The sequence below is a fragment of the Rhipicephalus microplus genome, chromosome 6 (assembly GCF_043290135.1).
Source record: "Rhipicephalus microplus isolate Deutch F79 chromosome 6, USDA_Rmic, whole genome shotgun sequence".
NCBI lineage: Eukaryota > Metazoa > Arthropoda > Arachnida > Ixodida > Ixodidae > Rhipicephalus > Rhipicephalus microplus.
This window is the reverse complement of record NC_134705.1, coordinates 84882047-84895617: the sequence shown is the minus strand read 5'-3', so window position 1 is coordinate 84895617 and position 13571 is coordinate 84882047. Positions and strand designations below refer to the sequence as shown.

General features: G+C 56.9%; 2 pseudogenes; both read right to left on the bottom strand.

The window, feature by feature from the left end:
• Window positions 1–4783: 4783 nt before the first annotated feature.
• LOC142766168 (U2 spliceosomal RNA) lies at window positions 4784–4956 on the bottom strand (annotated as a pseudogene).
• An 8194-nt stretch (window positions 4957–13150) lies between these two features.
• On the bottom strand, window positions 13151–13322 carry LOC142766234 (U2 spliceosomal RNA; annotated as a pseudogene).
• Window positions 13323–13571: the final 249 nt, after the last annotated feature.

Sequence of the window (13571 nt, the reverse complement as noted above, 5' to 3'; positions counted from 1 at the left end):
GCGCATGCCTTACTGAAGGAGCAAGCAGCCTTGTACAACCTCAACTGGGAGTCGCAGAGTGTAGCTCGGGAGGGAACGACCGAACGAAGCGAGAGCGCGCAGAGCAGACCGCCGCCGGGCGCGCGGGCGAGAAGGGCCCCCGGGCCGCGAGGAGAGGAGGAGGGGAGGCGAGGTAGAGTAGAGAGAGGAGGCGGCGCATCGCTGCTGGCGAGGAGACGGAAAGGTGAACCAGAAGGAAAGAAACAAACTAAGTAGGAGCAGACGACGCGAGCTGCGCGGCCGTAAAACATAGAGGGAAGCCAGGCGGAATCAGAAAAATATGCCCGGCACCGAGAACGCGAATAGCGTCTGCTCACACTCCAGGCGGAGAGGCGCGGCGCGTCCGAGGCGCGCAAGCAACCCCCCCCCCCCACCCCGACGCCGCACGCGCCGAGACGCCGGCGGCCTACTCGCTTGTTTCACCGCCATCCGCGGGGGGATCCCCCTTGGACGCGGCGTTATTACCCAACCTCGGGGTCTTCGCTTTCGGCGGGGCGTCGCTGTCACTGCTTCTAACTTCTAGCCCGGTCCGCCGCTGCCTCGCCTCACGAGCGGGGGAACCCTCACGGGAGTCGTGGTGCGGCCCGTCTCCGTGACGTCGACGCGAGCGAGACCTCGGCTCGCGGCCCTTGTCGCGACTCGAGGCCCGCGCGCCCGAATCGCGACCAGCCCCGTCTCCGCGGCGACGACGCGAGCGCGAGCGAGATCTCCGCTCGCGGCCAGGCGACGGGTGAACCGCGGGCGGGTCCGGTCGCCGGCCCTTGCGGGGCGCGTCCCGCTCGGTGGAACGATCTGACGACGCGTGGTCATCAACCTCGGGCAGTGCGTAGTGCCCGCGGCTGACGATGGGCCTGTCATCACGGGCCGGGGCTTGCGGGAGCCCACCCAAATCCTGTGCCAAGACAGGGGCCAGCACGTTGGCCGGCGCGTCGGAGATGGGGTGGCTCGTCTCCTCTTGCTCGGGAGACGCCGGGGACGCGTCTTCTAAGGTAGGCAAAGGCGGCCAGTCCTCGGTGCCCGATACACTTGCGGGTGTTGTAAGGGACGCCGATCGCGTCCGGCCCGTCTCGGTATCAGTCGTTTCTGCGCCAGAGGACGCCGACGCCGAACTAACGGAGGCAGACGCTCCGCGCGTCTCTTCCTTAACATCCGAAGACGCCGCGCTGCCGCTTGCGCTTGAATCTGATTCCCCGTCGCGACGCCAAGAGAGAGAGCCCCTTGCGGTCGTGCGGGGCGTGATCTTCGGCGTGAGGACCTGTAGACGCGAAGTGGTCTCTCCCGACCTCGGCGAAGGGGCGCCGGATGGCTGACTAAGTGCTGCGTTGGTGACTGTCAGCACTGACGAACCGCGGGCAGCGGCCGCGTAGGAGCGCCTGCGGAAACACTCGCGCGTCCCGTGACGACCCCCGCAACGCGTACACTCGGCTGTGCAGCCCTCCGTGTCGTGGCCGAAGACGCCACAACGCTTGCAAAACGCGGCCGTGCACGCGGTGGCCATGTGCCCGACCTCGCCGCAGCGCGCGCAAACACGGCGCATCCCGCGGTACTCAAACATTACTCGGTGGCCCGCGATGGTGATGAAGTTGGGCACCGGTCGACTCATCTCAATTTTTACAACTCGAACACCGCTAAGCTTATTAAACCTCGTTGTTACAGGGGCAAAAGAAATGCCCTTAATTTTGCCGTACTGCGCAAGGGCGTTGCCAAGCGTCTCGTCGGACATGTACACAGGGTACCGGTAAACGTTAACAAACGTGACCGGTGGCCCGACGGCCTCAACCGGCACGTGCTGGTCGTTCACGCGGAAGCCTTCCGCAACCATTAACTTCGTCGCCTGGCTAGCGTTCCGGGTACAAACGAGAAACTTGGCACCGCCCATGTGCTGCAACACATAAACGCTATCGTCACCGGCAGTCAATTCAACAGCGTCAATCAAATTGTCTATGCTTACGTCGCCTTCCGGCGCGGTGAACAAAAAACAGTTCTCCCGGGCTGGGAGCTCCATTGGGGTCGCCATTCTTGAGGACGCTGGTCCCAGGAGGGCGAGACTTGTGGAAACTTGTAATGTGCAGACGGGCTGCACTCTAGTAGAGTGGGCGGCTCAGCCGAGGCGAGGACCGCTCAGTAGAGGTAGGTAGGCGCCGCGAAGACGGCAGGGGGACTCCGGGGCAGCAGGCGTTGTCCGGGTCCAAGCGGCTGCAGGCATCAGGGGGCACCAGGCGGGAGCCGGGAACCCAGGAGCGGCAGACGCGCGCGGAACGGAGCAGCGCTGCTACGGGGCGTCTTCTTTCTTCGGTCTTCAGAGGGGCCGGGGGCCGACGTCAGCGTGACGTGACCCCAGGTCTCGCAGGGTGACTCGTAGAAAACAGCTAGCTCGACACTTTGATCTTAGCCAAAAGGCCGAGAAGCGATGCAATTCATTAGCACGTAATTAAAATCCATTCTTTCACACCTCGTACTTAGTTCTGGCCAAAAGCCGGGCAAACAGTAGCAAAGCAATTCCGACGTCCACCCATGCACAACCAGCATTGTGCACCGACAGCGGCAGCGCTGGCTTCACGGCATTGCTTTTATCCCCAGTCCGCTTGAAGTTTCTAGTTTCGCTTACAAACATGTTAAAACTGAAACCTTCTTTTTCCCAGAGGTCGAAGCCACGCGTGCTTGCTTGCATGCGTACTCTCTATGCGCCCATGACGTCACACCAAATGCTTGCTGGCGAACATTATCAGGCATGTCGCGAGGGATGCTACAGCATTTGTTTTAAAAACTGATGCATAGTGTACATGTCCAACTCGAGCACCAAAGTCTGGAAGGAAGGAAAAAAAAAAAAATGACTGTGCAAAATGTGAATACGTCACCCATCCAACATGGCTTCTACGCCGGCTGCCCAAGCAACGCCTCTGCAACGACGCCCACAATCATCGGCAAAAAGGTGGTGCCTTTGGCTGCTTCAGCACGCTCAACATATGCCTTGCAAGTTCCGACGTGGCGGAACACCGCACCGAGGTCGACGAAGGTCCTGCCGTGAAAGGCAGACCCGGGAATGCGTGCGAAACGTCTACCGCGTGGGTTGTGAAGCCGGTGAATGAAGGATCATGTGGCAGAGGGTGACGGAACGTGAGTGTGCGACTTGACGCTGCGATGTCGTTCAAGCGTTCAACGGGCCGGCAGGTTCTGTCTGTCGTGGTCGAAAACGTCCGAGTTTTGCTGATTCCGAGGGGTAGGAGTGCTATGGTGGCGTGTACGAGGCGCTGGTGCGGCGCTCCGTCGATCGTGCCGGACGGACATGAGGCGGCCGAAGGCGGTCGTGAAGTGGTCGCGGAAATCAGTGGAGAAGTACTCGCCTGCGCTTTTCGTCGAAGACGCGCGACAGACGGTCTTCGGGAGACACGGGTGGTTGCACAAATGCGACCGTGCGTCAACGTGCAGCCATATTCGTGGATTATTTCGCCCCATTACGATAGCTTCGTCACTGCGCTCGCTGGTGTTGCTTGTTTTTGTTGACCTTCACTTGTGGCTCACACCCACTGTGGGGGATTGGCTGGTTTGTTGTTCTGCTTCTTCGACTTCTACATACTCGGCTTAGTGAAGCTGTGAGGAGTGACGAGTGGGTACGGAGGCAAAGCGCGCCCGGGGCGTGATCTCACGCGTCCTGGGGTCCACGTCGCTTCAGGTACGTGCGTGGTGCGTCCGAACGTCTAGTGCGCAATTTTCTTGGAACTTCCAGCAACTGGCAATTCCATTGAGGTGAGCGTGCGAGGATGTTCGTTGTAATTAACGAGAGCCAACGGTGGATGAGCTGGTATGAGATGGTGTTCAGAAATGAAGTGTTTGATCAACAAGGCGATGCCCGCCGTGGTGGTCTGATGGCCGTAAGGTACTCGGCTGCTGACCCGCAGGTGGTGGGATCGAATCCCGGCCGCGGCGGCTGCATTTCCCTGTGCTCAGATTAGGGTGCACGTGAAAGAACCCCAGGTGGTCGAAATTTTCCCATAATCATATGGTGGTTTTGGGACGTCAAACCCCAAAGGTCAGTGGACATAGGAAAAGCACATCGGGGCTTTGCCGCTCCACCGTACAGCAGGTGTGTGCGGAGTGGGTCCTGTGGCGTTCTTTGCGATTTTAATTTGTGATGGGGAATAGTGTAGATGCGTAGACGTGGCGAGAGCACGCGTCTTCAGGTTCAGACGCCGCGTGAAGATGTGAAATAAAAATGCCTTCGCTTGCCACTGCAACTGTAAACAGAAACACCAACCAAACCCCATTTTCTAGAGGCTTTTTTTATTTTTCGTTGCGAAACGGGTGAATTCGAAAAGCGGAAATAGCTTGGCACATACATACACACTTCTACACACATACATACATACACATCGCACATGCATACACATCGTATACACACTTCTAGCTTTCCTCCGAAACAGTAATGATAATTTCCTCAATAGTTTTATTAATATGAGTAGGAACGTTAAAAAAAATAAGAAACTTGAGTATGTACGTGTGAACATAACAAAATAAAAGAGACCCTCCATATATGAAATACACACGGAAACATTTATTTTCCCAGAGCAATCGTAAGTGTAAACACAGCTAGCGCACTCCCTGCACGCGAATACCGCGTCAGCCGGGGCGGCGTGCCGCCACCGTCTCGGACACTCGACGCACCCAAGCCGTTTACCCCGGTATCATGGGTAAATCCGAACACTCCTTCTATCATTGAATTTATTGTCGAACTCACCCCGCAGGGGGTGAGTGGGCCGATCCCGGAGGTAGTGCAATACCGGGCCAACCCGTGGCGGAGGTGAAGCAAGCTTCAAGCACTCCGCCGCATCACAAAAATAAGTTTAATATCTTGGATCCAAATAGGATCCGTATCAGATATTAAGCTGATAAGAACAGATACTACACAAGGAGAAGTTTATTCAACTCTCAACGCATGAAACAAAAAAAAGTACAGTATGCACCGCCGGGTAATCGGCTGATAACTACATCAAATACATGAGTTACTTATAGCACAGAAAAAAAAAACAGAGTAACATTGAACAACGGATGTGTGTATATACAAAGGTGAGTAAACAAGGCGTACAGAGAAACGAAAAAAACACGCGGGCTATATACATATATACAATGCCGGAAAACAAGATGAGCAATGGATATCAGTTTCCCCACGAATGAATATAGACGCTGGGGGGGGGGGGGGGGGTACACAACAAGGTCTGAGTTACACCTCAAAAGATTGACACATGGGATGCATGTAGAACGCACAACTTAAACATAAGGTGTTGGAGCCGGAGGGGGGGGGGGGGTTAGAAGGGAGTGATTGGGGCGGCTAGCTTGCCGTCCCTGAGGAAGAAAAATTTCGTATGCCAGCGACGGAGGAACTTTTCCTCGCCGCTGGCTTCGAGTTCGGCCGATAAATAGGCCCGCAGCAGCCTTCGGATCCTCGAGACTGCCGGAAACGCGGCTCGTACTGGTTTCCTGCGCGCTTCCGCAAGCGATCGCCTCTGCCATAAAACCAACACTGTGAAAATCACCACGAGTTGGGCGAAGGCGCCTTTGTTACGTTTGTGGTTGGGAGGGGTGCGGATGCCGAAGGAGTGGGCCACCATGCGCCACACGGGTTTCACCGCGACGCATTCAAACAACGCGTGCTCCTGCGTTTCCACGACGCGACAGTTGGGGCAGCTAGCATTCGGGACTATGCCTAATTTGTTAAGGCGCTGTCTTGTAGGTAGGACGTGCCAGGCCTTTTTAAGGAGCAAATCGTGCGCCTCGCGGGGGATGCCGCAACGGAGGGAGCCAAGTTCGCTCTGCGCGCGCTTGGCCCGTTTTCGGTCGGCATCGCTTAGCTGGTTCATCGTGATGGCCTCGACGATGCGTGCTGGCGGGTCTTCGTCTACGTCACAGCCGGGTAGTTCATTCCCCAACATGCGCATTGTTGCCGCTGCCGTTTTATAGTAGGGCGCGGGTGCTTCAGCAAAAGGACCGGTGTGTCGGCCAGCGTCCAGCCAGTCGTGCCTGGCACCGCTCCAGTAGAGGAGGAGGTTGTGGCCAACGTAATCGCTCGCGCGCGCGAGCGCTCGGGCGGTTTTAAGGGCTAGAATTCTGCCTGCGCTCTGTACATGTGGAAGGCCGAGACCCCCTTCGGATACTGCCAGGTGTAAGAGGTGTCTTTTTAAAGGTGGCGGTTTCCCTTCCCACAAGTACGCCGTGATGAGCTTGGACAGCTGGTTTATCGTCCTTGCGGGCATCACTGCTACTCGACTTGCGTACAAAGCAAGTGCGCAAATACTCGTTTTAACCGCCAGCGCTTTCTCGCGCAACGAGAGGTCTCGCAGGCCTGCACGCTCTGCCATTTGAGCGGCCCTTTCAAGGACGCGGGACCACGTTGACGGTGCGACTCCCTCGCTCGAAAAATATATCCCGAGTACCTTTACTGTGTTGACCGCTTGAAAGGTGCCGATGGCATGCGCAGGGAAATTGCCGAAGCGAAGGGCCCTGCACTTTTCCTCGTTCAGCTGCGCTCCGGACGCTGCCGCGTAGAATGCGAAGAGCTGACGAAAACGGTCGAGGCTACTGGCGTCCCTCACGAAAAGGGAGATGTCATCGGCATAACCAAGGATCTTTAGTTCCGCAGTTCCTGTGAGCGGGAGGCCCCGAATACGCGTGTCACCGGCTACGGACGTGAGCAGGGGCTCTATGGAAAGCACAAACAGGGTCGGGCCAAGTGGGCATCCCTGTCTGATCCCACGCGTGTACTGGAAGGTGTCCGTAGTGGAGCCGTTCACAACCACATGGCACCTGAGGTCCGAGTACAGGAGCTTGATGATGTTAACAAACCCTGCCGGGAGGCCAAACTCTCGGAGCGTTTCGAACAGGTAGGCGTGCCTGACCCGGTCGAAGGCCTTGGCCTGGTCGAGGGAAAGAAAAGCTCCTGATACTCTTTTCTCGGTGGCGTACTGAAAGGCGTCTCTAGTCATGTTCAGGTTGGCAAACAGTGATCTGCCCGGAACTGCGCAGGTTTGGTGCGGCGCGATGATGTCCGGCAGAAAGGTCTTTAAACGGCTGTTTAGAATAGAGGCGACAATCTTGTAATCCGCATTCAGTAGCGTGATAGGGCGCCATGACGTGGGGTCGTTCGGTGGTGAGCCTTCCTTAAGTATCAGGACCACGCGCCCCATGGCAAACGAGGCGGGTTTCGCGTGGCCTTCGAGAATGCTGTTGATTACGCCAAGTAGCGGCTCGCTCAGGATACTAAAAAAGGTCGCATAAAACCCTGCAGTGAGGCCATCCGCGCCGGGAGCTGAGTGCGGTGGCATAGACTGGATGGCGGCCCACAATTCCTGCATCGTCGCTGCGCCGCATAAGGTCGGGCATTCACCTTCATCGAGGTGTTTCAAGAATTGGTACAGTTCTGACCGGTGCGGTAGCTCCGATGAGGTCGTTATGGGCTCCGGTTCGCGGAAAGCGGTCTCGAAGTGGCGTCGAAAGGTCGCCTCGATCTCTGCTGGGTCTTCCGTGAGTGTGCCGTCTGGGCGCCTTACTTGTAGGATCCGTACTGAGCCGTTGCCGCTTACTTCGCGCAGGTCCTCTTCCCGGTGCCCCTCTGAGGTGGTTCGGAACGCGCACTTCTCGCCGGTGATGGCTCGTTGCAGTCGTGCATGCTGTACCTTAAGCGCGGCAAGATAGTCGCGAGTGCAGGAAGTGAGACACTCGGCGTTCTGGACGATGCGCATCCTGCGCAGCAGCTCGTTCATCTGAGCCGTAATGCGTTTTTTTCTCGCTCTGCCCTCTTGTTGTAAATGCGCCTTCCAGGTCGCCTTGAGGTCGTCCCAGACGGCCGGGGTCACTCGGGGGGTCGCTCTGATTGTGGCTTCAATGCGTTGCTGCATCAGGGGGGTGGAAACCGGGTCATTTAATAAAGCCGGATCTAGGCGCCACGACGCGTTTGCTGGACTGGGGCCGGGCTTTCCGCGCACGGTTGTCACCAACGGGACGTGATCCGAAATGCCCGCCAAGGCAGGAGGCAACGGGAGCACCTCACACGCCTCAAGGGAAGGTAACAAAAGGTCAGGTAAGTAGGCGCGGTCGAGCCTACTGGCGGTGGTCCTCGACATGCGAGTGGGACCGAATGCGTTATCATGCTGGAGAACCCATGCATCCGAGAGTCGCAGTCGGCGAAGGAGTCTGACAAGGTCTTTCGCGTGGTAGGCTGAGCCTCCGCGACCTGGGCCCCTGATGTCCCTTGTAGTGTCGACGACACAGTTGAAGTCGCCGAGGACTACATGCGGGAGGGGCGCTTGCAAGGACTCGCCGAGCTCTCTAAAAAAGGTGTTCGTTTCCGTTCTCGTTGTTGGCGCGTACACATTAACGAGCCGTACTTTGCGACCGTCGATGAAGATGTCCAGGATTAGCGTACGGCCGTCGGCGCCAAACACGCAATGAGCCTTTTGCCTGAACCTTCCAGAGACGAAGACGACTCCGACCCCGCATGACTTGGCCCGCGTCAAGGAAAAGAAGGCGTCGACCTGGCAAAGGTTCCGAAAAAGGGTGACATCGAGGAGGGAACGGAAATTCGCCTCTTGGACGAACAGCAGGTCAATGTCATGGAGCTTGGCCAAAGAGATGACGGCGGTTTGCTTCGTCTTATCGCGGAACCCGCGTACGTTCCAGGTGGCGAAACGCAGCCGGTCAGCCATAAAGCGGAGCTAGGAGGGGAGAGGGGGCGAGTTTACGAAAGGGTGAGTGCATGGCGCGCCAGGGGAAAGGGACACAGAGGGAGAAGGAAGGGAGCGCAGTGGGGGAAGGGCGCTGCCATCTGGGGTGGGGTCGGCGTACTAGGCGCTGGAATCGCCGGCTTGAGGGGGCGGGTCCCCTTCGCTTTCCGCGCGCTCGCCCAACTTCTGTGATTTCGCTTTCGGAGGGGCGTCGCTGTTGCTGCTCCTCGCGCCGAGCCCGGCCCGTCGCTGCTTCGTCTCTCCGCTCGTCGCTCGTTCTCTCGGATCGCTCTTAACACCCTCTCCTGTGCGTCGGCGCGAGCGCGAGCGCGAGCGTGTCCTCTGATCGCGGCCAGTCGCGGTCTGAGCTGTAATCGGGTCCCGGTTTCGGCAGAGACTGGGCAACGCATGGTCAGAGGAGGGCGCAGGGAGGGGTATCAGGCTTGGTTGAGCGCGGACTTCAGGGAGCACGTAGTACCCGCGACTCACGATGGGCAAGTCCTCTCGGGCGGGGTCTTGGCTCCTTTCTTCCAAGTCCAGGGGAGTGACTGGAGCCAGCACGTTAGTGGGTGGGTTTGCGACAAGGAGGCTCGCTGCTTCTTGCTCAGAGGCACCAGTAAGGGCTTTAGGCGCGACAGAGGAACCCTGGCGGCCGGGCCCGCCTAGCGGGCGTGCGGGCTGCGTGGTGGGTGACGATTGTGCAGAGACCGTCTCGAGGTCACTGGTGTCTGTTTCAGACGACGTGGTGGCGACGTCGTCAACGCTTCCCGGCTTCTCCCCTTCGTTGGCAGACGAAGTGTCCGCACTGCTGCCTGTGGGCGGGCCAGTATTGCAGTTGCGGTCCTCGGGTGGGAGCCCCTTCCCAATGGTGCGAGGTGCAGTCCTTGGCGATAGCACCTGTAGGCGTGGGGCACTGGCGGCCTTCGATACGGCAGGGCCGCTTACATGTACAAGTGAGGGGGTGGTATCAGTCAGTGTGGGGAAACCGCGGGCGGCAGACGCGTAAGAGCGCCTCCGAAAACACTCGCGCGTCCCGTGGTGGCCGCCACAGCGTTTACATTCGGCCTCGCAGCCCTCCGTATCGTGGCCAAAAATGCCACACCGTCTGCAGTACGCGGCAGAACATGCGGTCGCCATATGTCCGACCTCGCCGCAGCGGGCGCACACGCGACGCATCCCACGGTATTCACACATGACTTTGTGCCCCGCTATTGTCATGAAATTAGGAACAGGCCGGGACATTTCTATTTTGACTAGCCTCACACCATTTAGCTTAGTCTGGCGAGTCGCCAAGGTGGCGAAGGAAATGCTCTTAATTTTGCCGAAAGGGGCAAGAGCATTACTAAGGGCCTCATCAGACAAGAAAGCCGGGTAGCGGTAGACGTTCACGTACGTTACCGGCGGCCCGACTGCCTCTACCGGCACCTTCACCCCATTCACCGTGAAACCCTCCGCCACCATTAGGCTCGTCGCCTGACTAGCATTGCGAGTACACACAAGGAACTTTGCGCCCCCCATGTGCTGAAGCACGAATACACTATCATCACCAGCGGTTAATTCTACTGCATCAATCAGATCGTCAACAGAGACATCGCCCTCGGGCGCGGAAAACATGAAACAATTCTCCCTCACCGGGAGCTCAACTGGCATGGCCATACTGGTGGGCGGATCCCGCAAGCCGCCGGGGGGGGCGAGGCTCTGGGACGACTCGTGACGTGCAGTCAAGCTGCACACTGGTAGGCAGCGGCTCAGCTGAGGCGGGGGCCGCTTGGGGTCTGGTGATGGCAGGGGTCGCCGCTAGGAGCTCCGGGGCAGCAGGGGCGGACCGGGGGCCTGGCTCGACCTGGCATGTAGAGGGTCTCCGGGCGGGAAGGCCCGAAACCCAAGGGTGGCAGCCGCGTGCACGAGGCTGCGGCGGCGAAGGGCTTGCACTGGTTCTGGGGCTCGAACTCCGAGAGGGCCCGGGGGCCGACGCCGACGTGACGTGACCCCGGGACTCGCGCGAGGGCTCGTAAAAAACAGCTAACTCGACACTTTGATCTTAGCCAAAAGGCCGAGAAGCGATGCAATTCATTAGCACGTAATTAAAATCCATTCTTTCACACCTCGTACTTAGTTCTGGCCAAAAGCCGGGCAAACAGTAGCAAAGCAATTCCGACGTCCACCCATGCACAACCAGCATTGTGCACCGACAGCGGCAGCGCTGGCTTCACGGCATTGCTTTTATCCCCAGTCCGCTTGAAGTTTCTAGTTTCGCTTACAAACATGTTAAAACTGAAACCTTCTTTTTCCCAGAGGTCGAAGCCACGCGTGCTTGCTTGCATGCGTACTCTCTATGCGCCCATGACGTCACACCAAATGCTTGCTGGCGAACATTATCAGGCATGTCGCGAGGGATGCTACAGCATTTGTTTTAAAAACTGATGCATAGTGTACATGTCCAACTCGAGCACCAAAGTCTGGAAGGAAGGAAAAAAAAAAAAATGACTGTGCAAAATGTGAATACGTCACCCATCCAACATGGCTTCTACGCCGGCTGCCCAAGCAACGCCTCTGCAACGACGCCCACAATCATCGGCAAAAAGGTGGTGCCTTTGGCTGCTTCAGCACGCTCAACATATGCCTTGCAAGTTCCGACGTGGCGGAACACCGCACCGAGGTCGACGAAGGTCCTGCCGTGAAAGGCAGACCCGGGAATGCGTGCGAAACGTCTACCGCGTGGGTTGTGAAGCCGGTGAATGAAGGATCATGTGGCAGAGGGTGACGGAACGTGAGTGTGCGACTTGACGCTGCGATGTCGTTCAAGCGTTCAACGGGCCGGCAGGTTCTGTCTGTCGTGGTCGAAAACGTCCGAGTTTTGCTGATTCCGAGGGGTAGGAGTGCTATGGTGGCGTGTACGAGGCGCTGGTGCGGCGCTCCGTCGATCGTGCCGGACGGACATGAGGCGGCCGAAGGCGGTCGTGAAGTGGTCGCGGAAATCAGTGGAGAAGTACTCGCCTGCGCTTTTCGTCGAAGACGCGCGACAGACGGTCTTCGGGAGACACGGGTGGTTGCACAAATGCGACCGTGCGTCAACGTGCAGCCATATTCGTGGATTATTTCGCCCCATTACGATAGCTTCGTCACTGCGCTCGCTGGTGTTGCTTGTTTTTGTTGACCTTCACTTGTGGCTCACACCCACTGTGGGGGATTGGCTGGTTTGTTGTTCTGCTTCTTCGACTTCTACATACTCGGCTTAGTGAAGCTGTGAGGAGTGACGAGTGGGTACGGAGGCAAAGCGCGCCCGGGGCGTGATCTCACGCGTCCTGGGGTCCACGTCGCTTCAGGTACGTGCGTGGTGCGTCCGAACGTCTAGTGCGCAATTTTCTTGGAACTTCCAGCAACTGGCAATTCCATTGAGGTGAGCGTGCGAGGATGTTCGTTGTAATTAACGAGAGCCAACGGTGGATGAGCTGGTATGAGATGGTGTTCAGAAATGAAGTGTTTGATCAACAAGGCGATGCCCGCCGTGGTGGTCTGATGGCCGTAAGGTACTCGGCTGCTGACCCGCAGGTGGTGGGATCGAATCCCGGCCGCGGCGGCTGCATTTCCCTGTGCTCAGATTAGGGTGCACGTGAAAGAACCCCAGGTGGTCGAAATTTTCCCATAATCATATGGTGGTTTTGGGACGTCAAACCCCAAAGGTCAGTGGACATAGGAAAAGCACATCGGGGCTTTGCCGCTCCACCGTACAGCAGGTGTGTGCGGAGTGGGTCCTGTGGCGTTCTTTGCGATTTTAATTTGTGATGGGGAATAGTGTAGATGCGTAGACGTGGCGAGAGCACGCGTCTTCAGGTTCAGACGCCGCGTGAAGATGTGAAATAAAAATGCCTTCGCTTGCCACTGCAACTGTAAACAGAAACACCAACCAAACCCCATTTTCTAGAGGCTTTTTTTATTTTTCGTTGCGAAACGGGTGAATTCGAAAAGCGGAAATAGCTTGGCACATACATACACACTTCTACACACATACATACATACACATCGCACATGCATACACATCGTATACACACTTCTAGCTTTCCTCCGAAACAGTAATGATAATTTCCTCAATAGTTTTATTAATATGAGTAGGAACGTTAAAAAAAATAAGAAACTTGAGTATGTACGTGTGAACATAACAAAATAAAAGAGACCCTCCATATATGAAATACACACGGAAACATTTATTTTCCCAGAGCAATCGTAAGTGTAAACACAGCTAGCGCACTCCCTGCACGCGAATACCGCGTCAGCCGGGGCGGCGTGCCGCCACCGTCTCGGACACTCGACGCACCCAAGCCGTTTACCCCGGTATCATGGGTAAATCCGAACACTCCTTCTATCATTGAATTTATTGTCGAACTCACCCCGCAGGGGGTGAGTGGGCCGATCCCGGAGGTAGTGCAATACCGGGCCAACCCGTGGCGGAGGTGAAGCAAGCTTCAAGCACTCCGCCGCATCACAAAAATAAGTTTAATATCTTGGATCCAAATAGGATCCGTATCAGATATTAAGCTGATAAGAACAGATACTACAACAAGGAGAAGTTTATTTAACTCCAAACATGTATACTCAGGTCACTGACTTATACATAATACTCAGCCGGCACTTCGGCTGGTCACAATAGTTTGGCGCGATCATTGGAGCGCCGCGTTACAGGAACAACACGTATGTGAATAGGTGCGCCTGAACGGGAAAACAATACATATGCAGTCATTTTAACAGGCTCTCCCACGCCCGACTCGCAAATTAACATGCAAGTGTGTACACTATGCACCCGGCCTACATAAAATAAAT